The following is a 26,502-nucleotide window of genomic DNA, read 5'->3' as shown; positions in this document are numbered from 1 at the left end:
AGCGAATAATGAATCAATCGTTTGTACCGAATCTGTTAGAGCTCTTATGTATATTTTCAAGTCCTAATTGACACTTTTCCATCCAAGGTAATCGTTCCTTTTATAATCATCAATATGTGTTTGACATTGTAGTAGTCTAATAGATAACTACAACTTTTGCAACATGAATCATCTTAAAATATATTTATTATTTTTTTCGGCAAAGTATGAGTTCGACAATTTCGGTTATTCAGCAAAGTGTTCTAGAAAACATAAGGAAATCATAACTATTTAGTGTTGTAGCATGAATCTTCATGAAATATATTTATTATTTTTTTCGGCAAAGTGTCTGTTTTGGCAAAATGGCATTTTGTAAAGAGGTTTTTGGTAAAAAAAAGTTCTTGGCAAAGTGAACTAGAACCATTAAGAACGTATAAAAACATTCCATGAAACCTCAATTATTAATGCCCGAATTTGTTAATAATAACTCAGAAACTAATGAAGTACCACTTCAAAGAATAGTGATAAATGAAGGATTTAAGAGTACATTGAAAATAAAACAAAATGAGATTCACACAAAATACTGCAAGGATATTTCAATATAAACACCCCACATAAATAACAAGGAATTAAATAAGAGAAATAGTAATATTTTTTATTTATTTTGTTGCTATTTCATGCCCACTAGAATTTTTATCTAATCTTTTTGAAACATATCGCTATGAGAATGAAAATAAGAAATCCTTCCGTATAAAATGTGTATTTTGTACGAAATTTTTCCACTATCATGTTTATGATGAAGACATTATTTTAATTAATTTGTAATATCAAAATATATTTATATAATGGCAATAGGTAACTTTGCCTTAAACCATTTTGCCTCAAGTATATTTCGCCTTCGTATATATAAATAAATCAGATTTATAAGTCGTTTGTGTTACTTTTGGTTAAAATTGATGCTCCCTTGGATGTCTTTAATCAAAATATATAATGTGTATAACTATAACGCCATTAAATTATTGTTTTCTTTTAGAAATATGATGGAATCATGCCACTAAAAATTCCAATGCATACACCAACAAAATCTCACTATTTAATGAATTCGAACCAGAGAAAAGGTAGGTAATAACATTAGTATAATAAGAAAAACAAAAATTAATAAACATGGCAAGAATTTGAATAGAAGAATTTCTAGTCACTTTTTCCTTTAGTCATTATTATTAGACATGATGAATTATTCATAGTAGAAAATACTCATGGATTGACGAACAAGCATAATATGAGACACGAGTATAGTTCCATCATTATTCCAACAGAAAACAAACATTTAATGCATTGCATAGTAATAAATATGACATATTTTAATTTCAACAAAAAATATACAATAACAACGTAATAAAACTTCATTTATTTATATACATATTAAGAGGAAATATCCTTCAGGCAAAATGGTTTTAAGGCAAAATTACCGAGTACCTTATTTAATAGATGTTTAAATTAACAATAGTTTAAGGTGGGTTCATAGAGGACCATGACTACGATTTTTCTTTGGGAACTGACTAGCACAGAATTATTATTTTGTATTGAAGTGACATTTTTTCATTATTTTTTAAGGAGAAATTTTCATGTTTTTTTTAATTTTTATTTTTTCAATACATCACACAAAAAATCATTTTTTTACATCATTTATGTAAAAATATAGAAAGTATTGATTCAAAACTCAAATATATTATTAAATATACACATGTATAAATAGAAACTACATAGGTAGTCTCTTTGTTCAGTATTTTAACATGTAGTCAATATTTTGTTTCCAATTCATCTCTCACATTTCCTTTAAGTGTTGATCGGAGAAAGGAACAAAAAAAGTTATTGCAGGTTCCCACATTAAAAAAATAATTTTTGAAATCAAAAATTAGCGCAGGAATATTATTTGATTGGGAAACTTGTATTAAATCAGACTTACTTACTTCAGTACAAATATATAGACTTACATAACTGTGTTTTTTAGTCAACCAATATTTTAATCCCCTTTTTTCCACTAGAGCAAAGTTTGATACCTTCAACCGTCTCTCTAAATTTGAATTTGTTAGGATTTCTATTGAGCTATTTTTATTGCATCTTAAAATACAAAGTCATTATTACCTTGTGTAGTTGGAGAGAGAAAATGCTCTCCAAAAACCATAAATAAGTATTTATTTATATATCATTTTCTACCTGAATATGTACTGTGTATGCAAGGCAATGTTACTTGTTTAATCACATCCAAAAAAAAACACTTAAGAGTACACAATATATGGAGATAGGAACTACATCCATCACAGAGTAACAATCATTATATTGTTCATTAATAGATAAGGAGGAATTGAGAAGAAAACAATTGAATTAAACTCATTGAGAAAAGAAGATGGGAATTTTTTAATGAGGAATTCGTGAATGTACATACAAATGAGACTGTAACCAGTAGGTGCAATGTACGTATTTACAGTTTACATACATAATAGTTTTGGGTTTTGCTCTTAAAATCCTAAACCGGTCTTAGACCATTATAATTTTTGTATAGCCTAACTAATTCGATCCAAGTTCAGTAGTTATCGTAGACAAATTCACTACACAAAAAATCGGTCCAGATTAGTCTAGAAAAAATAATTTAACATCGAAGGAAAAAAGAAAATACATCGGTTTATGACAAAGTCTTTTCACTAATTTATTTTTACAGGGACGCTGCAACGAATTCCAGAGTGGGTGGGGAGGGGGATTCCTTATTCACACAATCTATGTATATACAGGGGACCTTCCTTATCGCGGTTTTTGGAAACAAGAAAAATCGGCGTTATATGAAATCGGCATTGTACGGGTACTGTCTTTAGTAATATACCCCGTGCCCAGGATAAATTATTCCTTAAAGTCTATATTTTACTATTTTTCCTTTGTTTTTAAGCATTGCTAGGACACCCACACCATTTCATTCATGATAAATTATTTAAATTAATCTGTGTGAGACAAGATACATTTTAAATTAAATGTAAGATTTAATCTTAGACGGGTATTTGCTTGATTTTTAATCGATGATTTCTATACTGTAAATTTTAATAATCGGAACCTAACCAATTCAATTCAGCAACCTTTTTAATCGCAAGTTTGTATAATGATCAAAAGTTTTAAGTCTAACTTTATCAAATCTAATACTTATAGGACAAGTTGAAAGGAAATCCCTTTTCGAAAAAAGGTCGTTTGAAACCAGCCTGTACTTCCCCCTGAAAAAAATTCAGTGATAAATAAGAAATAATAATAAACATTTGTTTAAAGAAATACATACACTTACTCGAAATTTTTTATAAAATCAAAACATACGTTTTGATCGTGTGCAGAAAACTGCCTTGGAGAAAATTGCCCTAGAAGATTATCATTGAGGAAAATTCCCCGTATTTTGTTCAAACTTCATGATAAATAATAACAAATTAAAAATTCGCTTAATATTACTTATGACAAATATCTAAAATCATTTGTTTGTTCCATCCCCAAGGGAGTACCTTCAAGTGTGAGCAATATTATTGCAATATAATTTCAACTCAAAAATTAAATTCAATCTAATCTTCTAAGAAAGGGATCGAGAGGATTGGTTAGGAGGGGGGACGATAAAATATGGGTCTCTTAAAATATGGTTGAATACCCTCCGCCCTTGGATTGTGCGTGGGTAGTCTGGGATTGCTAATAATCAGCAATAATATATCTCTTTTAAACAAACAAAAAAAGTTCCAAGCCCTTGAGTTGCGTGGGGTACTTGGGGGTACGCCTGGATCCTTAAAAACAGCTGCCAATTCATCTTATATACATCCATAATTCCATGGAAATGGGGGAGATGGAACAAACAAATATGTTCAGATATTTGTCATAAATAATATTATGTTACTTTATAATGTGTTATTATTTATCATGAAGTTTGAACAAAATATGGGCAATTTTCTCCTGGACAATCTTCCACGTGCAATTTTCCCCCGGGTAGTTTTCCTAGTACCGTTTTTATGTTGTGTACAAGTTGTAATTTGTACATGTTGGAACCAAAAAATGAAAGGATTAATTTTAAACAAAAGATTTTAAAGCTCTTGGGATGAGAATAATGTTATAATTGCATATTCTTTGAATGATTCATATAATATATTAATTTTTGAGTATTCTGTGGCACATTATAATCCCCAGAGTTATATTGCTCATAAATGCATAATATCCGTGGGGTTTTAATAAATTAAAATGAAATGATTGGTTTAATTAATAGTTGGTAATTAGAATGGTTAATTTTTGTAAATTTTTTTTAGGTTTTTAGGTTGTTCCCTTATCGGTCTAGTGGTTCCGACAAAATCGAACCTAGACCGCCACCATCTGGAACTTGGGACACTACGCACTCTGCGTATAAGATAGTTTGTTTCTAATATCATTTCCTGGGTCCGATTTTTCTAGCAACGCCCTTGTTTTACGTGCCTGTTACTAAACTGAACCTGTATAAAAAAACGAGACCGATAAAGCTGAACTGAGACCAATTCCGTTGAATTTAAAGAACAGAGACCGTTAACGATATAACTGCTTAACTTGAACTGGATACAACCTTGGAAAATATTCATTTGAAGACAAAGAAATTGCCAATTGTACTATTTGATTATCCAAGTTGCAACTCGTAGATACATCTTGTAAACAACATATACCTTAAAACAAATATTTATTCTTTCTTAACACATAAGCACGGGAAGTAGAAACAAAGATATACAATTTTTACTCTGTTTTTTTCCTATTCAAGAAAGAAAATTCAAGGAAAGGATAAATCCCTCTCCTGTTCATTGTTTTACAATAACTCATTTGTTTGTAGTTCAGTCATCTTGCTACTACTATTCTTTTTGTTATTTTTATCACCCATACCCACTTTCAATACATCTAATGGACTTTTAGATAGACACATAACATTAGTTTGGTTTTACTCATTGTAGATTATGTCTATTTACCCATTGAAAAGGCATGTAAAAGCACGAAATAAATTTGTTTGTACATATTCTAAATCCATTTATACTCATTGGGTTATTCTACTCTTTGTGATACTTTGTCAAATACAATGTGCTTAAGCAAACATTCATCATGCATTAAAACTTAAAATAAATATCAAACATATTAACGTAGGGCAATGAAATATATATTGTTTGAAAGGGTGCATGAACAAAACGTTGACAGACAGAACGTTGTCCGACAAAACATCGAATGGACTAAACGTCGACCAGACAAAACGTCGAGCGACAGAAATCCCAAAATGGGATTAAACCCACTGCCACTATTTAAGAAACCACTTAGAGTCTCTCACAAGCCCTCATTTACACCCCTAATCTTGGAGCTGTTTTAGGTTTTTTTTCTGTAGTTCACGACAACTGATTAAATTCATAAATTTCCTTGGTACTTACTTCTCCAACATGCAAAATTACTAATAAAGTAATGAGCGATTTTATAGTGAGTTGGGCCTATGTTAAAGATATGTGCGTAGCCTCTTCTTTCCCTTTGGAGATTTGTTTTAAATTTTGAATTTTGCTGTTTTTAAAATACCTTTCTAATCTTTTTGGGGGAAAAAATAAATAGGAATCCTTGTTTATTTTGATTATTATTGCTACGAGAACATTGTAATTTAATGACAATTTTCATATTAGTTTTATTTTAGAGAACGTAGTATTTATTATGGCCTTATCAAAAATACATTGATAATCTGTCTTTTCTTTTTTTCAATTATTTTTTTAGAAAACGGCAGATTTAATGTTTTTATTTTTAAGAATGTGTGTGAAGCCCCTATTTTTATATTTGAGGGCGGGCACTGACAATTGCTCTCAATGCCCCTTAATACCAATACTGTCTAAGATAGCATTTGATTATCTACGACTTTTCATTTTTCTAACGAAAGGATTTTAATGATTTTTTCATATCCTCCTTAAAATTGCTCCAAAACATCCCAATGGCGCGCAGCGTATAGCTTGAAAGGATCTAAGTCATTACATTCATTCCTTGTCTTTTCATTCCCAGAAGTTCCCTTAAAATTCATCCTCGGACATTTCATTCCCACTTTAAATATGGATAGTTAGTTACGTCATACGGTTTCAATCCAGAGCTGAACTTAAAGCAAGTAAGAGTAAGTGATCCTGAACAAGGAAGTGAGGGTTCAAAGCAAACTTGCTTATTGTTTACGTATATTTGAACCATGAGATGGGATGATGAAAGTGATGAGAAGGAGCAGGGATAGACGATCGCGGGAAAGAGTAATGGCGGGATTTACTTCTTTTCTCAGTATGAACAATTGTTATGTATTTAATATCTCCTTACATGTTTTTTATCTTCTTCGTCTATGTATTATAAGTACTGTGTTTTACGTGTTATAAATAGTATCGTCTTTTGTAAATATATTAGAGTTTAGTTAGAATACACATGATCATATAAACAGTGTGTAGTTTCATTCCTCCACGTCATTCTTCCTCTCATCTCTCCCGGTCATCCTGGATCTCTCCTATTATAAATAAGCTTGCGTCTCTCCCTCGTCAAGACGCAACAACAATACAAATGGATAAGGATTCCATTGTTACTTATTATGCAAGACTTTATAGCAAGTTTGAAAAGACATGATTTACTAACCATGTTCATTGTTCATGGATTAACAATTTTTAAATTCACGTGCTAAATTACGTTATAGTTTTATAAAAAGACTCCAATTTTGACTAGTTTATTGATGATATTTTTTACAGACACAACAGTAGCAAGAATTCTCAAATTTAATATAATTTGCCACAGAGAGGTAAAAATAAATACATGTATTATTTTTAAATGCAGGTCATTGAACATTTATAGATTAATATAGATTGAATAAATTTATTCAATTTTTCCGGTAACTTGATGGTAGAAGAATCCCAAATATTAGAATATCAAGATATTTAAATCAAGAAACAGTTATATGATCTAGAAATGCTCAATAATATGTTGTTAAAGTAACTTTACTAAATCCTCGCAGCAAATTCCTAGAACCAATAATTAAGACTGAATTAGAGTATTTATAATAATCATTATAAATACTGGACATTTATACCCTCAAGTTAGATTAATCATGGCATGTCTGTAAGATATTTATGATGATGCCATTAAAAATAGTAATCATTCGGAAAGAGGTTAGAAAATTTAAAATTCCAACTATTCCATTTCATGTAGAATATTATTGTGAAATGATAGAATGAGAAAAAAATGTTAGAGAACCACACATGACAATGCCCTTGACAAACAAATATATACAAGAAGTAATTATATTAAAATGCATTTATCACAAAATTTAGCCAAAATAAGGGAAAATTATCATTTTCAAAAACTTTAAACGAAATGAAGATTAAATTTTGTACATCTTATTTTCATACACCAAGGCAACGTTTCTGCCCTATCGATAATCGAAATTTGAAAAAAGTTATAAATGAAACCGATTTACTCTACAGGGAGTTTTTGGAGTTGGAAAAAAATTGCGAGGATGTTATTCAAGCCGGTGGAGACTATGTGACAAGATTGAGTACTTATTTTTGAATAATTTTGAGTAATTTCTCGTCTTACTAGGCAGTTTCAATCATTTCGGAACAACCTAATATAACCACAGTAAAATACTTTGGTATTTTTAAAGATTAATTTGAAATTTCTTACTTTCTTGATTAAGATTCTTTTTTATGTATGTATACATAGTGTATATTAAATATTTATGTACAGTGCACATACATTACTCTTGAAGGCACTTATCATTTATAGTAGAATACAATTATATCATAAACATATGTAATTATAATGAAAGGATCCTTTCAATTTGTTTCTAAAATAAAATCAATAGTAAGAAATGTCAATATACTAAAAGTCAATCTTTCAAAAGATATCCATAACATATATCCAATACATTGCTCAATTGTTAGGATCATCAATTTAATCAAAAGAAATTAATTTTTGGATAGAAAAATATTAATATCTAAAAACAAAGGAGTTAAAAGTCACGATATAGGAAGACAATTATTGTAGTTTTATGCAATGACATTAATGTACATATATTAAAATGTCATAACGTTTAAGCTCCATAGAAAATATCTCGAAGTCAATACATATGTATGTATTTTTAGCAATAGAATTTGCAATGGTTTACAGGGCCATCAAAATTCATAAATGCTGTAAAGCAAATTTAAATTACATTTAACCGTGACAATTAATATTTTAATACATAGGTTGCTATTCAATCTCAAGAGTATCTACCGCTCAAAGAAGGGTGTGAAAGCTTTAAAATCACATGAAGTAAAGCCTAGTGTGATGAGTCTTAATTAATTGGCTCCAATTGCATGGAACTGCTGCATATTTGTTAAAAATAGGCCTCATTGCAGCTGATTATAATTAAGTAAAGCAGTTCAAATAGACGCAATGGGTCATGACGTCACTTCCATGGCGATTATAAATGGATATGGAATTACTATGGATGCTGGTCTTGAATGTAGCCTGCCACATTTTTAAGGTGCCCCTACGTTTCCTTCATGATCATATTTCCTTCTGAGAAATAATTGTAACCTCCATATTCTCCGAATGCAAATTTCTTAGATCTTGTCATTTGGGAGAAGTTAAGGCCTTCCACAAGCAACAGCCTAATATTGAAGCTCTAATTGCCTATATCGATGCAGAGTGGGAGAGATCATGAATGAGGTCGTGAGCAGCATACAGAGGCCATACTGAAGTTAAAGTATATATATTTTTGCTGGTTCATCACATTCAAGAAATTAATCATGATCAAATTTAAGTTTTTTGATTGTGCAATAGTTATGTGACTTCGGTATGTGTAAGAATATGGATTTTATAAAGTGCGAGGAGAAGTCAAAAGATATCAATTGATTTGTTAGTAAAAATTAATGTTTACTATTTATTAATTGAACTTGCGCACATTTATGGAGTTGTAAAAAAAATATATGACCTTAGACGAGCGCAAGACTCTTTGAAGTTGCATCTTGAAAAGGGATATTTTTTATTAATTTCTTAAGATTTTATCCTTTTTCTATAATGAAGCTCTCCCCTCAAACATTTTTCAAACTGTCAGGTTTACCCCATTTTTTTTGGTTGTTCTTTATAACTCCACGCATTGAATCCAAAAGAATATTTCTTTCGAACGCATTGTCCAATGAGCTTTATCGCTCCATCAATTCTTCTGTTAATTCTACTAGGGTGTCCAGATAAATTGGGAAATCTTGAACGCTTATGAACTAAGATGGGAGAATACCATTTTTTTTTTTTTTTAATGTTTGAAAGCTCCATTTAATGACATTCCATTATTCATAATGATCTCCGGTTCTCTTGATAAACCTCAGCCACATATCATCAGAAGCTTTGGAAGGCCCTGGCGACCTCGTGAGCTTTGACATTGTACTGGCTCTGATTTTGCACATTTAATTTACATTCCATGAATGGAGGGAGTTGCCCAAGTAAGAAATTTCCAGTTCCCAACGGCACAGTGTACTGGACCATAAGGCCAAAATAGTGTAGGATGTCTTACCCATAAAATATTCTCATTTTTGGAGCCTACATTTTGAACCCGTATCTGAACCCATGCGATATCTATCCATTACCTGTAAAATGGCAATGCTGGAGGAATTTATATATTTTTTCCCCAAAAACCAAGGCCTTCTGCCTAACAACCCCCCAAAAAAAAAAATATATATATATATATATAATCCTGCAGATTCCCCTGTCCGGGTGATGTAATTTATGTTGTTTATTTTTTCATTACATATACTTGTAACTTTCCTATACTTTGTAATAAAATTTGTTTGTATAATGCATTAGGTTTAATTGAAACATGAATATTTTATTACAACGTATTTGCACCAATCCTAAAACTGAACTGGACCAAAGTAATTAGAACTGACAAAGCACTAACTAACAGTCCTGTATTAATATCTATATCTAAGAAGGAGTACTCAAATTCTTGATGAGCCAGAGTTGTGACTTTTAGCGGGTTGACTAGCTTGCATGAGATGACATTTTTATTTATTGATTCTTGAAAAAATTTAATGACCTTATTGTAATTCAAGCCCAGTATATAAATTATAAATATATTTTTAAAAAGACAATTAATTTCGCATTAATATACCACTCATTCTTTATGCATTAATATTATTTGAAGACGAACGAATTTTGAAAGTATAATATACATAATAGTTAAATATTTATGAAAAATATAATACGGGAAATACAGATTTTTCCTCTTCATAATAACATGCTGTATAAAAAGTAATTTCGTATTTTTTTCTTAATTTCAGTGTTTTTTAAGTGTTACAATCATCTGATTTAAGCCCCGTTCTGTTCGATAACTTGAAGCCAATAAGAATCCAACTTTTATTATTGGCAAACAACTCAGGCAACCAATTTTCACAGCCCTCTATTGCAGCCAAATTTGTATCCCCAAGCACGTTGGCAATATACTGGAAGAGGTGGTAATCACTTTGTACCCGGTTCGGAGTGTAGATTGAATATATTAGAACTTCCCATCTGAGCTCCCGGTGCTTCTGACACGTGATCAAAGATGTGTACGGTCTTGCGTTATCTTGATGAAACACAATTCCTCTCCTATTCGCCAATGCTGGCCACTTCTTTTCGATCGCCAACTTCAAATGTTGTTCACAGTAGGTAGCATAATTGAGCGTTTGGCCATAGGGGAGCAGCTCATAGTAGATTATTCCCTGCCAATCCTAGTAAACAAACAGAAACACCTTCCTGGAAGTCAATCTGCTTTGCCACGATGTGGGCCGCTTCATTGGCTTTCGACTACGATTTTTGTCAATGTCATTAACGTTAGTGATCAATTTTTCATCGCCAATCACAATCCACTTCAGAAGTTATGCATATTTCCCTTTCAATTAGTAAAAACTTAAAATATGGTGAATGTCTTCCTGTGAGACCTCCAAACTCGACGCACAATAATTAACGACTGAACCGGCCAAGCACAATACTGTCAAAGAAACGTTTTTATTATACACTCACATTTCACTTATTGCATAATCTGATCTGACCAATAATTTACAGAATATACTTAGTGCAATAAAAAGAAAAAAAAGGATGGGAAATAGAAAATTACTTTTTTCCTACGCTAATATTTGTAAACAATTCTTGAACTCACAATATAAAATAATGACCTACATTGAACGGATTTATTCCTTCTGTAATGACAAATGAGATTGGCTTAAGCAAAAACATAGAGCAGACACTCTTTGTTTGGCCAACTTAAGACTATCTCTCAACTTTATTATTAATAGAGTATTTAGAAAATGAAAGAGATAATTGAATTAAAATAAACATGTTTTTAGGAAATCGATATCTTATCGAATTTTACATTTTTTTTATTCGCTCTAGAAAAATAAGTTTGACCTTCAATATTCCTCAACAGTTCAAGTTTAAAGAAACTTTTAAAAAAAATAAAAGTGTAGTACAGCATTATTGCTAACAGATTGTAAAGTTTCAATAAAAAATATTAAGAAATGTAAATTTTATGAAGGTTTTTGTATTTATTTTCTAGGTGAAATTATTAACTTTTGTTCAACGCTAATTTTTTTTACTTTTATTTAAATAGCAAATAATATATAAGAATTATCTAAAATTTTCTTGTGAATGCACATTTGAAGAAATGTAATTAAATATTATAGTTAAAATTTCCTCACCATAATGAGGCTTACAAATATAAATATCCATAAATCCAATTTAAAAATCTAAGCATCTCAACAACAAAATATGCATAAAATATTTACCAATAAAAATCAATAAAACAATGTGACATGCATCAATTTTCAGATAAATTCCTGTTAATACATAAATAAATAAATAACAAACATGCCACTAAAATAAACATGAATTATTCAGAGCAAAATTATAATATTTATATTAACAACTAGCTCTTTTCTTCTTCTATATTTTTAACTATTTTAGAGTGAATGGCTTAAGGAGCTGGATTTTATTTTTTATCAATTATTTACTACTAGTTTTTATTATTATTACCGAGTAATTTGAGAGTGAAGGAGAGACTTATTAGTTATGTTCGACCATAGTTTATACAAAAACATGTAATTTTATTAAAAGTACAAATAACATTGTAATAATTGATTATTTAGACGACTAAAAAGAAAAAAGCCACTAAAATCAATAAAGTATAAATATGTAGCATTAAGAGTCAAATTGTCTTTAGACTAATAACTATCTCTTTTCTTCAATCCCTTTCTAAAAACTTTTAGTATCTTCCACAATCCCCAAAAATGTCTAGATGAGTTTGATGGATCTAATTATATTAGAGGTCTATTCTCAAGTACCTTGTATCTTCTTAGAAATCTTCCATTCAAAAATTAATTGCACAATTATCTTTCGCAACTAATAGCTATCCTATTGTTATATTATTGGCTAGGTAACTCTTCATTTTTATTTTTTTTTAATAACGTGCAAAGAGTTAGAATAAACTCTTTTAAAAATAAAGGTTTTATAGAACTACATGCAATCTATCATAAATACATGTACGTTCTCCCTCAAACATGTATCTTTTCTGTTCAAAAAAGGATATTATTTATACGTACTGTGTAAAGTGCGCAACTCTATAAAGAATATTTTTATTAATATTAAAAACGTTTTCTTACTTCTTCCCTCCATTCTTGGAAATGGACTGATTTATTTCAAATTACTTTTTTTTCCACAGTTCTGTTTATAATTGTTCTTGAAATTTTATTTCATTTACAATTGATGATATTTTGTATAACGACATATTTTATTTAAACTTAAAAGAACTTATTCTAGAAGGAAGGAAGTTATCTTAATGAATATTAAACAAATATTTTGTATTATAATGATAAATTTAACATATTTTTTAACAAATGTAAAGCATTATACATATTGAAGAAACACAAACTTTTTATTTTTTCAGCAGACATGTGGAAATTTATTTGTTTTTGAAAGTCGTCCCAATTTTTATGAGATGACACATTCTACAAACTCCTTAAGTTGTACATAATTGCTTTTAGATTCGTTAAATATGAATTGCGGAAACTTCCTTTCTTCTAGAATAATTTTTTTGAGTTAAGAAAAGTTGTTGTGATTCAAATATCATTTATTGATATTAAATCGAATTTAAAGAACAGTTATAAAAGGAACTATGAAAAAAAAAAAGTAGTTTAAAATCGATTGGTCCATTTCAAAGAATATTATTTGGCTAGAGCATATATATGATTATACTATAAATGTAAACAGGGTAGAAATCTCAGCAAGCGTAAATTCAAAGATAAAGTCTATGTTGGTAACCTGCAAGATAAATAAGATTTTTCATTAGGTCCGCTTCTTTTTTCCGTTAGGGAAAAAACCCCGCAATATTTATTTTCTTCCTTTGACATTTAGAAACTTCGTTATTATAGATACATTTCATCATGTAAGGATATAAACTTGATCTGCAATTGCAAATTTATTATCAAAATAACTGTTCAATTGCAAAATTGATTTTCATCGCAAAATCATCTTCTGTGATTAATCTCATCTTTGGCTCTCTGGCTTTTTTAATAAGCAAAATATATGTTATTGTTCAGACAACAATCCACAAATGCATCACAAGACATCATTGCAAACCCAAACAATAAATTTTTGGTGTTGACTTCAAGCTGGAAGGATCTTTGGGCCATATTTTTTCGTTGATGATGATAATTGCCACATTACTGTAAATGAAAATCACTATCACACCATGATAACTGATTTTTTTAACCCAATTGCAAGGTATGCACTTGACAAACATTGGTTTCAACAAAACAGTGCCACTTGTCAGACAGTAAACTTTACAAGCGATTTATTACAAAGCAAATTTGGTGAGCGTATTATTTCGAGAAATGCACCAGTTAACTAGCCGTCTCGATTGTGCGATTTAAAGGTTTTAGATCATTTTCTTTGGAGTTACATGCACTCATTGGTATACGCCAATATGCCGGTGACGTTAGAAGAGCTCAGAGAAAATATCGAACGAAACATTGCTGCAATATCAATAAATTTATTGGAAAAGGTAGTAAAAAATTGGGTTCCGCGATTTTACTTCTATAAACGTGCTCGTGGTGGTCACGCTAGATAAATTGATTTTCATACATAAATGTATATGTTTATAATTTGTTGTAAAAAAATGTACTTGGCAAAAGTACATTTGATTGTGTGTGTTTTATTTATAATAAAGGTTGAAGTGCTCCTAGTGAAAAATCCTTTATATATAGTTTAATTAATGATTCCTCCCTTTAAAAAAATTAAATATATTAGCCGTAACATACAAAGTTTTATAGACCCCTAATCCCTTGCTACATGGCGTTAAACCCCATAGCTATTTCAAGTGTTTGCAAGAAAGCCATCCAATTGTGGGTTCTCCGGCTGATTTGGTGCGTAAACGCTTCCTTCGATTAGGTTGTAAACCGTCGGAAGATGTTCTGAAAAACTTTTTAAAAATATTTTGCCAACCTTTCATAGACTCAAAAGAAAAGTATTTCCGCCACAAGATGGCTACTTCTGCCCTTTTTACAAATAAATTGAGAGTCGAAGAAACAGAGAGAGAGAGAGACTGCACATTCTGTAAGTCCAGTTTAGAGACTTCAAGACATCAATTTTCCCAAGTGTGATTAATATTGTGCACATGACCATTGAGTTTTTGAGGAAATACTACAATTCAGAAATAAAGATTATCACCATCTTAACATAGATTTTACTTCAAAATAGATTGCTTTATAACAAAGGTGCTATTTATTCTCTAGGCCCTAGTAAGAGCTCTTGCATACATACTAGTCTGGACAGACTCCTCTTAAGATACCACAAAGTGTTGGAAAGCTTCGATATGAATGGAAATGTAATTGTCTTATAGTTTTGTTTTTTAATTTAATCACTTAGGAGACTTTTGTAAAAATGTTAAAATCTTGTTTGAACAATGAATAACAAATGATGGTCACTATTTTATATTAATTAATTAATATTTATTTTGTGATGAAGTTACTATATGTTTTTATTGATTACCAGAGAATAAAGTAAAAAAAAAAGAAGAAAACATATTAGGAAGCAAAGAGCACTATATCTTAAAGTGATTTCTGTAGAAAGATACGTCGTGTCTTAATGTTACGATATTATTTCTTACACTTTCTCAGACATAATTTGTACGCTCAACAGGATTGGACCTTTTTCAGATCTCTATCCTACAAGTTTGTAAATGATAGCTCAAAAAATTCATAAAACTACTAGTTTTTTTGCTAAACAATCGTATTTTTCTCTCATGCATAGCTTTAAAACACAGGATCTGTTGGTATATAAAAGAAGCAACAACGAAAATGGAAGGGGTGCCCCTGAGAATTTGAATAATATTCGGTAGGAAGAGCAGCTTAGATGTCATGACGTTTCAAGCAGCTGTTGGATGAAGAAAAGTTAATACAAATCCCATTCCGTATCTAAAAAGGCCATATTCAGAAATTACTACGTTGTCGATCCTTATTTTTACTCCGAGTCCAAAAAGGACTTACGCATATAACACTACGGGAGGAAGGGGAGGCTGGTGTTAAAATCAAATTCAATTTTAGCCCAAGTTTTCGGTCAAAAGATGCAAAAACATCTTTTAAGCACTCTAGAAAAATAATTTTTCCTTTCCTGCAAAATTACCCCTTACCTCCTACCCCGAAAATTACTTTTTCACCCATGAATGTGTATTTTTTAAATCTGTTTTGTATGTAATAAGAAGAAACTCGCGAATTTTTTAATAATTGAACCCTAAAACAATAGTAAAATAACATTTTAAGTTTATAAAGTAAAGTTTAAGGTCATATAAAAGGTTACAAGTCACAAATAAGGACAACTTCTTCTAAATTTATATTTTAGCGTGTGGGGTAAGGTGTCCAATTTGAAGGGTGACCTGTCAATTTGATCTTTTTTACATTTTAATGAAAAAGTTATGTTTGTAAAGTTTTAGTCTTCAAAGGCGTTTTTTGACCTCTATAGCCATTTGAAAATGCCTTTTATAAAGACATTCTCTATTTGGAAAGGGGTTCAGAAGTTTTAAAGTTATGTTATTGAACCTTGGAAGTTTGAATTTTAAAGTTATGTTGTTGAATTTCCAAAGTTTGAATTAAGTTCCTTTTCTCAAGTGATACATAAGAACAAAAACTTCGGATACTCAAACAATTAGAACCACTTTATACTAAGATGATTCCTCTTCAAAAATTTAAAAATAATAATAACAGCTTAAGAATTAAAACATTGGTCAGGTTGTAACTACAAAAAGTATTGCACTCGTCTAAGTTCATGTTTTTTTACAACTCTGAGAACATGAAGTAATTATTTTTTGATTCTTTTATTAACTTTTATTATTTCCTTTCTTTATTTGTAAATGTAAATAAATTGATTCATTCATACTCTAACGAGATTAACAAATAGGTGACACTTATTATTTTAATAAGAATTATTATTCATATATAAGAGGTGTATGGGACCCTATGTTTAGTAAATGTATGATAGATATTATTATATATACAAAATATACATATTATCAATGTAATATGTATACCAATTATTTTATTTGCAAATATGGATTAGAAAAGATATGTCGAAAATATTATGTTAATTTAAAACATATCATAATAACAAATGTTTCAAAATATGCAGGAGAAAAAAACAATATTATTTTATAAAAAAAAGTGAAAAAATGTATTATTAAATTGTTAAAAGATGACTGTGTATGCTTCAACTTTGTCTTTCAATAAGTTGAAAAGTTGGGATGCATCGTGGTTTTAAGATACCTGTTAAAGTCACTGGAAATCCCTCATTTAATCTGTATATACACAGCCATTTGCGAAAGTTTAAGACCACCTCTCATATTTCCCCTCCTTCAAGAATAATCGTTTTCTTGTCATGTATGAGAACATTTTACATGTACAAATGGCACATGTCATATTCCACTGAGTCTGGCGAGTGTGTTGATCAACATTTTGCCCTATGACACTTGCAGGAGCAGAATGTGCTTACATATTATCCTTAGTTGATATTCTTCAAAGTTGGGCAAAAAAGCTAGCTTTTCTGATGTTCAAATGGCTAAAATAGTGACGTTACACAAAGAAGACTAAATGCAAATGTTATAAAGATGTGCTTTAGTAAGACAGCTATTCACATTTCCATTAGTAATTTTACAAAATTTGGAATTTATACGCACAAAAAGAGAAACGGTAGATGATGCCATGATGAAGTTGACTATTTCAAAATCTACCACGTGTTCCTGCAAAGAAAAATTTGACAAATTTTATTCAAAAAAGTACTAATTCACGTCGTTTGACTAAATTGGTCATATTTTGTTTTATTCAGTATTATTTTGTAATATTTTTGGGAATAAGGTTGGAACACCATCAAGGCAATCCAACAGGGTAAATATGAGCACTTTCAGGGGAGTTGAGTGTCTGAAAGGTCACAGTGCGCCTAGCAGTTTGGTGACCTTGGTATTACCTAATAAGTCACAAGGAACCTTCAGTAACTTTCTGAATCGGACAAAATCAGCAAACTGTATAGTGGAAAATGGGTCATTAATTATTCTTCCAATTTTTGGCTCCCGACATCTCCTGACTCTGCTCCCCTAGATAATGGAATCGGGGAATATGTGCCTGTGACACGTCACTCGTCTGTCAATGCCATTAAAGCTATTGTTGAGGAAAAATGAACAACCATGCTAGACGACTATGTTCTGAGGGTCTTTTGTGCCTTCAGGGGTAGAATTGAAGACATGCTTGATGCAGAAGTTGTACATTTTGAGAAATGGAAGTTGTATATGTCAATAATTAATTTCGTTTATAAAGATTTATTCTGCAACTAAAAAGCTTCCATTAGGATTTGCACCTACTTAAGTTATTTTCCGTTATTCGCTGATATACCTTCAATCAAGGTACTCCTTTATTTACATTACAAAAAGTACTTCGATATGTATGAAGTTTTATGAAGTGCCAATGCATAAGGCTCTAAATAATCAAAAAAATTGCTATGAGTAATATAAAATTACCTCCTTCGAGAACCATTCTTTATTGTTGAAATGATTTATAGCCCAAGCTATGAAGATCGGAGTAGAGAACATAATTCAAATTATTATATATGTACACATAAGTATGCTTTTCTTGAGTAAAAAAATAATTATTAGGCATTATAATATAAAATATAATGCAATCTATTAAAATAATTCTTATAAAGTATAAATAGGGCTTTTAATGACACTATTGGTGATAATAATCCATCTATGGGATGTCATAGCCCATGAAAAGAAAAATGATGTACGACACACAACTATACTACTCTAAGCGATAATTGCTGAAGAGCACATTCTGAATTGTTAATATGTACTAAATCATACCGTCACACTATTTTAGTGGTATTGTTAGATATATTCTATTATTTAGTATGTAAGATATTAATCTATACTCCAATACTCCATATTAGTAGGTTTTTAAAATACAGAAGCTCAAATATTTATTTGGTAAAATATATTGATGGATGGGCGTCTATACACACTTAAGTTCAGAGAAAATTGTACGGCTAATACTTTTTAACTCAAGTAGAAACTGTATGATATTATTATATCTCTCCAACCTCAAAAGACCAAGGAAATTCATTGGTGGCGGAATAACTTTCTTCTCCTCCATAACTCCTAAAAGGCATCGAATATTGATATAACTCATAGACCTGATATTGAAGGGATAACAATAGTCTCAAACACAGCTCTTTACGCATTTTGTATGATGGGAACTATTCTATCTAATGAAGCTATTGAGAAAATATCCATATCCTCTAGTGCTGCTAATCGTATCCTTTAGTCAGGAGCAGCTATAGCCTTTATCAAAGACAATCGGTAAAATATAACGGATTTTCTCTTGGCTTGTGTCCATCTTTGATGCTCGATTAAACAATACCGAGTTAAACAATAATAAAATTGTTTAAGGAGTACTTTTAATACGAAATCTAAAGTACAATACATTTCAATTCTCAATTGCTTTATATTATACATATTACTAAAGAATAAACCTTATATTGCAACTTAAAAAGATTTTCCGTCAAAAGAGGTAAAAAAATATTAGGTTCGAAATACGATTCTTCATTATACTTGATTTTTGTATGATTTTGTAGGAACTGTACTCAAGATAACTTAGAAAGTAATTCATTTTTTGGATTTTGCAATTTTGTTATCAATTTTCATCTATAGAGATATTTTATGTCGAAATGTGACTCGGAATTGTAAATATACTCTAAAAACGGGACTTTTTTAAGGCTGTCAAGACTAAATCTATTGTGGTTGAATGTTTTAAAGGTCATTTTCCTGTTATGCGGCTACAAAAATGTGAAAAGAATGTGAGTTCTAGCCGGAAGGCATTCCAAAACCTAAATTTTGTTGTCCGGGGCTGTTCTGAAAAGTTTGTGACCTCAACGTGAAGATAGCAACACGTGTAAATAAAAGCTAATTAGATCTATCTAGCATCTTTTGACAGTTACTTACCCAAGTTTCAGACATTTTGAGGGTGCAGTTGTTATGTAGGAGTGGTTGAAGTGAGTTGATGTACTAGTGGTGTTTCTGTAAAAATGGACAAAATCGCTCTTTTGGTGGAGTTTCGGAGCAATAAATCTAAGTTTAGGAGGCAATTAATTACTGTATATATATAAAACAAGATCATAGGCCCAAACCAAAATAATATACACAATATTTGTTTAGTTATTGATGAACCTTTCAGCTATTCTTAGAGTGTTCTTCCTTAGCAACAATAGCCTTCAATTCCTTCTTCCCTTCCTTGGTTTCTATGCAAACTCCATGCATCATTTTGAACTATTAATAAATAATCTAAGATATGATTACATTAGCGCAAATTATGGGCAAAAACAACTTTAGTGATGCATTTATCTATACCCATCAGAGAAAATACGATTTTCATTAATCATATGAGATATAACAAGAGTGGGAGAAAGGATAGCATCATTTAATTAGATTTAAAAACAGATAGATATTCATCTATCTCAGATATTTTATTATATAATTAAATATTAAATAAAAAGTGGAAAATAAAATTTATTTTTGAAATATTGACTAAATTCATCATTTCATTCAATTACCTCTATTGAAAAGTTATAATAAAAGAAAATTATACTTCATATTAACTATATATATATATATGAAAGAGTTAATATATGTATGTATAAAGTAGAAATTCAATAAGTGCATTTATATATTTTTAAATTTAAATGTTTTAGCGATTCATGTACGAGTATATATATAAAAACAAATTTGTAAATATGTACACAGATATTCAAATAAATTGATAAATATCATATTTAATAATAAATATTATAGATTGTTTTCATGTTACAGATTGAATAATTAACTGGATCTAGGAGACATAACGCTAACGTCGTCATCCTAGCACGTAGTAACGCTTTTGTTATTGAGATGGGGCCTGTTTTGAGTTACTACTTACCACTAATACTACTAAACAAGTCTTGGGTTCCCAGCACAGAGATATTACAAAAAAGAGTGACAAATGGGGCTGTTGGAGCAGTATATGTTGGCAAATGTTGTCCCAAGATGAGTGTGGGCAGCTTTCTATTTTTAACAATAAACGCTGCTAGGAAATTAGTCATTTTAAAGGAGGTTTGGTAAAGAAGAATCAGTGGAATAACATTTGAGAAAGAGGTAAAAGTTGTTTAACTAAAATAGTTACAAAAGAATTGAGGGGGAATCTCCAGGAGAAATATGATGTCCTTGATTTTTTTGGATATAAATATTTTTATGAGGTACTAATACTATTATTGAATTTGGGGTTACAAGTTGTGTTCAAAAAGTAGGATGACTTTTCAAATTTGGCGGACAACGTACATTTGGTATGCTCGATTTTTTATTTTTTTAAGTTTGTACACTCGCCATGAACATATATTTACAGTTTCAACTATATAATATGTTTGGCTTTTTTGTTAGAGGCATAATGTTTCGAAGTACTTTGCCATTGGAAAACATGGATCATAGAATTTGCTTCAAATTTTCGAATTACAATAATAATTACGGTTCCAAATCAATAAATTAGCTATACTATACTTGAAAGTCACAATTTAGAAATAACCACATTTTTAGAGCCCATGCATTTGAATTCCGTAACAGTAAGAGTTGGGCTGAGCAGATAAATATGAAAACATTAAGTAACTTTCTTTTTTGGATGTTTGCTGAATTATATTTTTTATAACAGAACTGAAGTCGAGTCCATATTTTCTGACTCAAGTTCAAGTCATGAGTATTCGTCCCAGGTACATAAAAAAAAGCCTCTAGTTCCTACTCGAGTACAGATTTCAATTCATAGGGCAGGCATATAATACTCAGTTAAGGACTGGAGACAGTTCAATACCGTTTCATCTCATGTGGACCGAACCATTTAAGTAATGGAAAATGGCCTTTTGTTAGTGTTGGAATTATATGGTTTGGCTTTTATTATAAGTATTACACATCACACTCCGCGCCAATGTCAGCACAGTCCGTCGTATCCAACACGCTAGAAACTCCGGTTTGGGCACCGAAAGATATCCTGGAAGTGGTGGCTACAATGAGGCTGGCCAAAATGGTAAAGAAGAAGAGACTCTAGAGTTGCAAGAAAATACGTCCAGTTCCTTAGATATCAACCCCCTAGACTATTTCTGATCCATTGAGAGAAAGACTAAATCAACTCGTCACCCCAATGTGGACTCCTTCAAAGCTTCCATCGACGACAAGGCGTGGATATAATACCCTGAAAAGAATATGAGGAGGGCGTGAGCCAGCTCTAGGGCCTGAATCGAGGCTGTCATCGAGGTCAGTAGAGGTCACATTGAATGATAAAGCTTCTGTTCTACACTTCTTAGTACCCATCAAAGTTTATTAAAAATCCTAAAAAATAAAAAGTTAAAATAACTTAATTCAAAAATTCCCTGACCACTCATTTTTGCCTCCCACTTTGTATTTAAAAAAAAACATAAATATCGGCAAAATAGTCCAGATTTACAAAGCTGTGGTAATAAACAAAAAAGTAAACAAACAAAGCTTTAAACCAAGTAGCGAAACGTTGCCGGTGGATTGAGGAGATACAATGAATGGTTATTATTCTTAATAGTTAATTAATTTCGTTAATTTCCAAAATTTTATGTAAAATAAGTTATTTTAGCCCCTTTGAAGATTGAATTCTTAATCTATATACCTAGAAATTTGCTGAACAGTTGTCAATTTATATAGAACCTTATTTGAAATTACTCTTCAAAATAATGATTCATTTTACCGTCCGAGTTGAGAAACTTGTATCATGATTGGTATAATTACTTACACAAGATTAAAGAGCAAGACAGCATCCTAACTTCACTTAAAGAAACTATCCAACATATGAAAAAAGAGATAAGTAATTGAAAGAATTTAATGTATATTGCGTATTGTATAATGTATATTTTTAATTTTCAACGAAGGATTTTTGTCTGAAGTTTTTGATATGTTAATATTAAAGGTTAGAGCTATGACAGATATGGATAGGGAAGCTTTTTGACTTTAGATGGATAATCAATTGAAGTTTCTATACATTATGACTGAAGAAATGTTTCTGTAAGAGGAGAATCAACATTTTTTCAAATATCAAAGATGATACAAGCAATCTCTTTTTTTTTTATGCTCTCTAGGGTTTCAACTATTTGGTGCAAACAAGTTGTTCCGTACAATTTTACCCCAAATGTGTATGGTGGAAAATAATTTGGCGTAATAATTGCCAACCAATAAAAATATCAAGAGAGGTAGTAGGAATCGATGTTGTTAATATTTCAACTGATATGGGCAAAGTGAGCGGTATAAATTATTCTCTTGAACTCAATCTGCATAGCTTTGCGTCTCGGTCTTTCCTAGTGAAGAAAACACACTGAATATATATCGACTTCACAGAAATTCCTAGATTATATGAAGTTATTCTAATAACATCATGTTTATTTATACTTAATCAGTGCAACTTTATCTGACGAATTAGAGTAACATATAAAAGGAAATTGTGGAGTTAAATCTCAATTTAATAATAAAATCAATATTCCAGCTAATGCAATTTAAAAAATTAACTTTTTTACTAACCCTTCCCATTTGAGGAAAAATTTGAAAAATATTCTTCTTTCTATAGATATCATTTGATTGGAGGAGATTGTTTCCTCAAAAAATCTTCCCTCCCATATTATTTCTTTAAGTCATTTTTTTTCAAATTGTACAAGATTTTTAAAAATACTTTTTTTTTAAACCTCTTCGTAAATTTGATGAATCTTAAATATAAGTCAACAAATTTTCAGCTATAGATCAAATGAGTCCTCGTTTCGCAACTTGGTTTAAAAGATTCAGTCATAACTAATTTGAATTTAACCAATCAACATTAAGAATTATAAGATCACGTGGAATTGAACAATTTGCATTGAAACAAGAGTCATAAACAGCATTGGCCTAAGGTCACCGCAGTCGTACTTCAAATAGGCCCCGTCCTTGATTTCCAATAAGTAAAATGACAAAATGTATTTCCAAAAAAATCAAACTTTCGGATTGGGTTTAAGCCTCACGTAATCCTTTTCGCATTAGGCCCTGCTAAGACCGATCATGAACAAAAAAATCATAAACTTAAATAACTACCCAAACTTTATTTACTTTCAATGTAAATCCTAGCATGAAAACTTTTGGGGGGATTTTAAACACCATGACGCAAAAAAACATATTATGATCAATTAAAAAAAATTCCTTACATGATATTCCAGATTAGTAATGAACAATTATATTACTTTTTATTCTTTATATTTTAGTTGTAAATTTGAACATCATATTTACAAAGGCCTTGAATGGAATATTTTTTTTATCTTTCTTTAATTTTCAAAGTAAAAAAAAACAAAAAGCAATGAATCCATAAAGAATTTGTCCATTTAAAAAGAGGTATTTTTATCATTACCTCCTCGGTATATCGTCTTCTTCTTTCTTATGTCCCCCTTTTATTTATATTTTAATAATATCCAAGGTTTATATTTTGCAATAATCACATTTTTTACTACAAAACCTCAATCAAATAGAGAATGAATAAAAAAATTTGTCGTATTTGTACAATAAACATGAACCTTGGATATCCTTCCAAACAACGTCATTGTTTATTTATCAATAATCTTAAAAGTAGAACGTATTTAAAGTTTAATAAAGATTTGCAATCAATGTACCAAATGAAGATTATCAAAGGATTATATATGAAGTATTTTCTTATTTACAATCCAAGTAATTAAACGTTATTATATGGATATCAATACCAATAATTTTGTATTCTAATAATTACTTGTGACCTAACTTAGAGCATTCTTTTGTATTGTTAATTCATGGACAAAGTTAGTTCTTCCATAAATTTAAGTAGTAAAGTAAATCAAACAAAACTGAGGTGTAGTGTATTGATATTTAGTAAACAAACCAAGTAGATTGAAAAAATTGTACTTAACCCTGGAAGACCATACGTATCATATCTGATAGTTTTGAAGCATTCTGTTTTATCATTTTGACAATTTTTTGACACAAAGACTCCATGGGGGTGAATGGCAAATGGGAATAAGACATCTATCCTAAATCTGACCATATATTCACACTAATAAAATCTATTTCGAAATGTTAACAGTCATAAAATTATATCATTTGTGAAAACGTGAAAGTGTGATTTCAGGGGCCAAAGTTCGAAGAATACTCACAATTCTCAAAAAATTTAATATTGCATTTTTTTTTTTTACATTTTTTTATAAGAAATTGAAATTGAAAGGGATATTTTTAGTGACATAAGCAGGATGTGAGGAAGAAGCTTGCGTTTTTGATGTAGCTAGTTCGAAAAAATTGTGATATGGTAAGAAAATACCCAACACAAAATGTCATTGCTGTACAATGTAATCACATGGTAGCACATCTCGTCCAAAGTTTGAAAGGAAACAAAATTTATTTAATAAAGATTACATTAAAGCATTAATCCTCATTTTGTATCCATGTACTAAGATAGACATTATTCTAACCTATAAAATATTAATATGGAGCAAAAAGAGAGAATAAAATAAGAAAAGTTTGATCTTTCCTCTCTAAAAATGATGTGCGCTATAGACGAATCATCAAGATTTCCCAAGTTTTTTTTCTTTTTTTTGTTCCATTGGAGACTTTTAAATAAAAGTTTTAAACACTTTTTATAGGTTAAATAAATGCCCATCAAAATTATTTCATCCAAAAATATCTTCTTAGTATCTATATGTACTAAGTAAGTAGTTTTTGTCTTTTTCATTATTGGATCGAGATGTGTGAACTAAAGATGACTTTGTAGGACAATCCAATTTTGCATAGCTAATTTTCATAGCATATTAAAACTTTTCCACACCAGCCATACTCAAAATTCGAAAAATAAACTACCCTATTATACAATCATAGATTGCGTTTGATTTAAAGCTATATGTACATAGATATCATTAGTTTTGTATCCGTCCTAATTTAGGACTGAAGTTCAGTCTCGGTCCGATTCCGTTTAGTCCTACACATCAGTCCTAAGGTTTATAAATTTATGTCCTTGATGATTCACTCAACTGTATTCCATTTTTAAGACTGGGGACTATGACAGAAGAGTGAAGGTGCAAGAGATTGCATATCAAATTGGGACCCTATTTCAAATAATTGGGCGAACACAACTGCTGAGGTGTGAACTGTTGGTGCATTGTCGTGATGGAAAGGGATCTCGAGCGTTTTTCATGCAACTCTGTTTTCAAACGGTTCAATAATGAGGAATAATATCCAACTTTAATAGTCTTACACTTTTCCAGAGTCGATGAGGATTATTCCTTGGTAATCTAAAAGACAGTCGCCATAATCATTCAGGCCGATTCCTGGATTCAAACGAATGCCAAACAAAAAGAAATAGACCGATCTGGCTGAAAGTTGGTGTGTGTTCTACCAAGAGATCCTACTAACCAAACATAACCTCGATACGTACCAGTAGTGCACGGAGTTTTCATACGACCCTCGTATTATCAATGTATCCTTGACATTTGCATCAAATTAATTCCTTACTAATTATGGTCAATCGTTAGCAATCAATGAATGTGATCATTCATGTTTCCGTGTAAGCGATTAGACAATAATAGATCAATGTTCCACAAACACCTCTTTTATTTGTCATTTATAATTATTATGTATCTATGCATTCCCTATGCATTTTGCAAGAATGATTCATGATATTTTGTATGACTTCCTTGTCTCTATCCAGTGGAGAGTACATAAAATATACAAAGTTATAATTTTAGGTAAGTAACATATATTAAAAAAATTAAGTAAAATATTACAACTCGTTAATGTGTTTTTGTATTCCTTTATTTGTTATGAGAAGATGTGGGCAAACAGGATTTTTATCAAAGTATGTAACTAAAAAATACCAAGGTAACTTGAAATAT

General features: G+C 30.5%; 1 long non-coding RNA gene across 5 annotated transcripts in view; it reads left to right on the top strand.

The window, feature by feature from the left end:
- The first annotated feature begins 1,012 nt into the window (after window positions 1-1,012).
- LOC121120808 (uncharacterized) overlaps window positions 1,013-26,502 on the top strand; it is a 28,437-nt gene continuing 2,947 nt past the window's right edge. For 2 of the 5 annotated variants that reach the window (XR_011780992.1, XR_005865214.2), the window contains exons 1-4: window positions 1,013-1,097; window positions 20,405-20,913; window positions 20,973-22,642; window positions 22,717-26,488. This is a non-coding gene — a long non-coding RNA (uncharacterized lncRNA). The remainder of the gene's footprint in view (window positions 1,098-20,404; window positions 20,914-20,972; window positions 22,643-22,716; window positions 26,489-26,502) is intronic. The other 3 variants (XR_011780994.1, XR_011780991.1, XR_011780993.1) reach the window with 3 other exon arrangements.

Source organism: Lepeophtheirus salmonis, chromosome 6, assembly GCF_016086655.4.
Source record: "Lepeophtheirus salmonis chromosome 6, UVic_Lsal_1.4, whole genome shotgun sequence".
Lineage (NCBI taxonomy): Eukaryota > Metazoa > Arthropoda > Copepoda > Siphonostomatoida > Caligidae > Lepeophtheirus > Lepeophtheirus salmonis.
The sequence above is the reverse complement of the archived record's forward strand: the minus strand, read 5'-3'. Positions and strand labels throughout refer to the sequence as shown.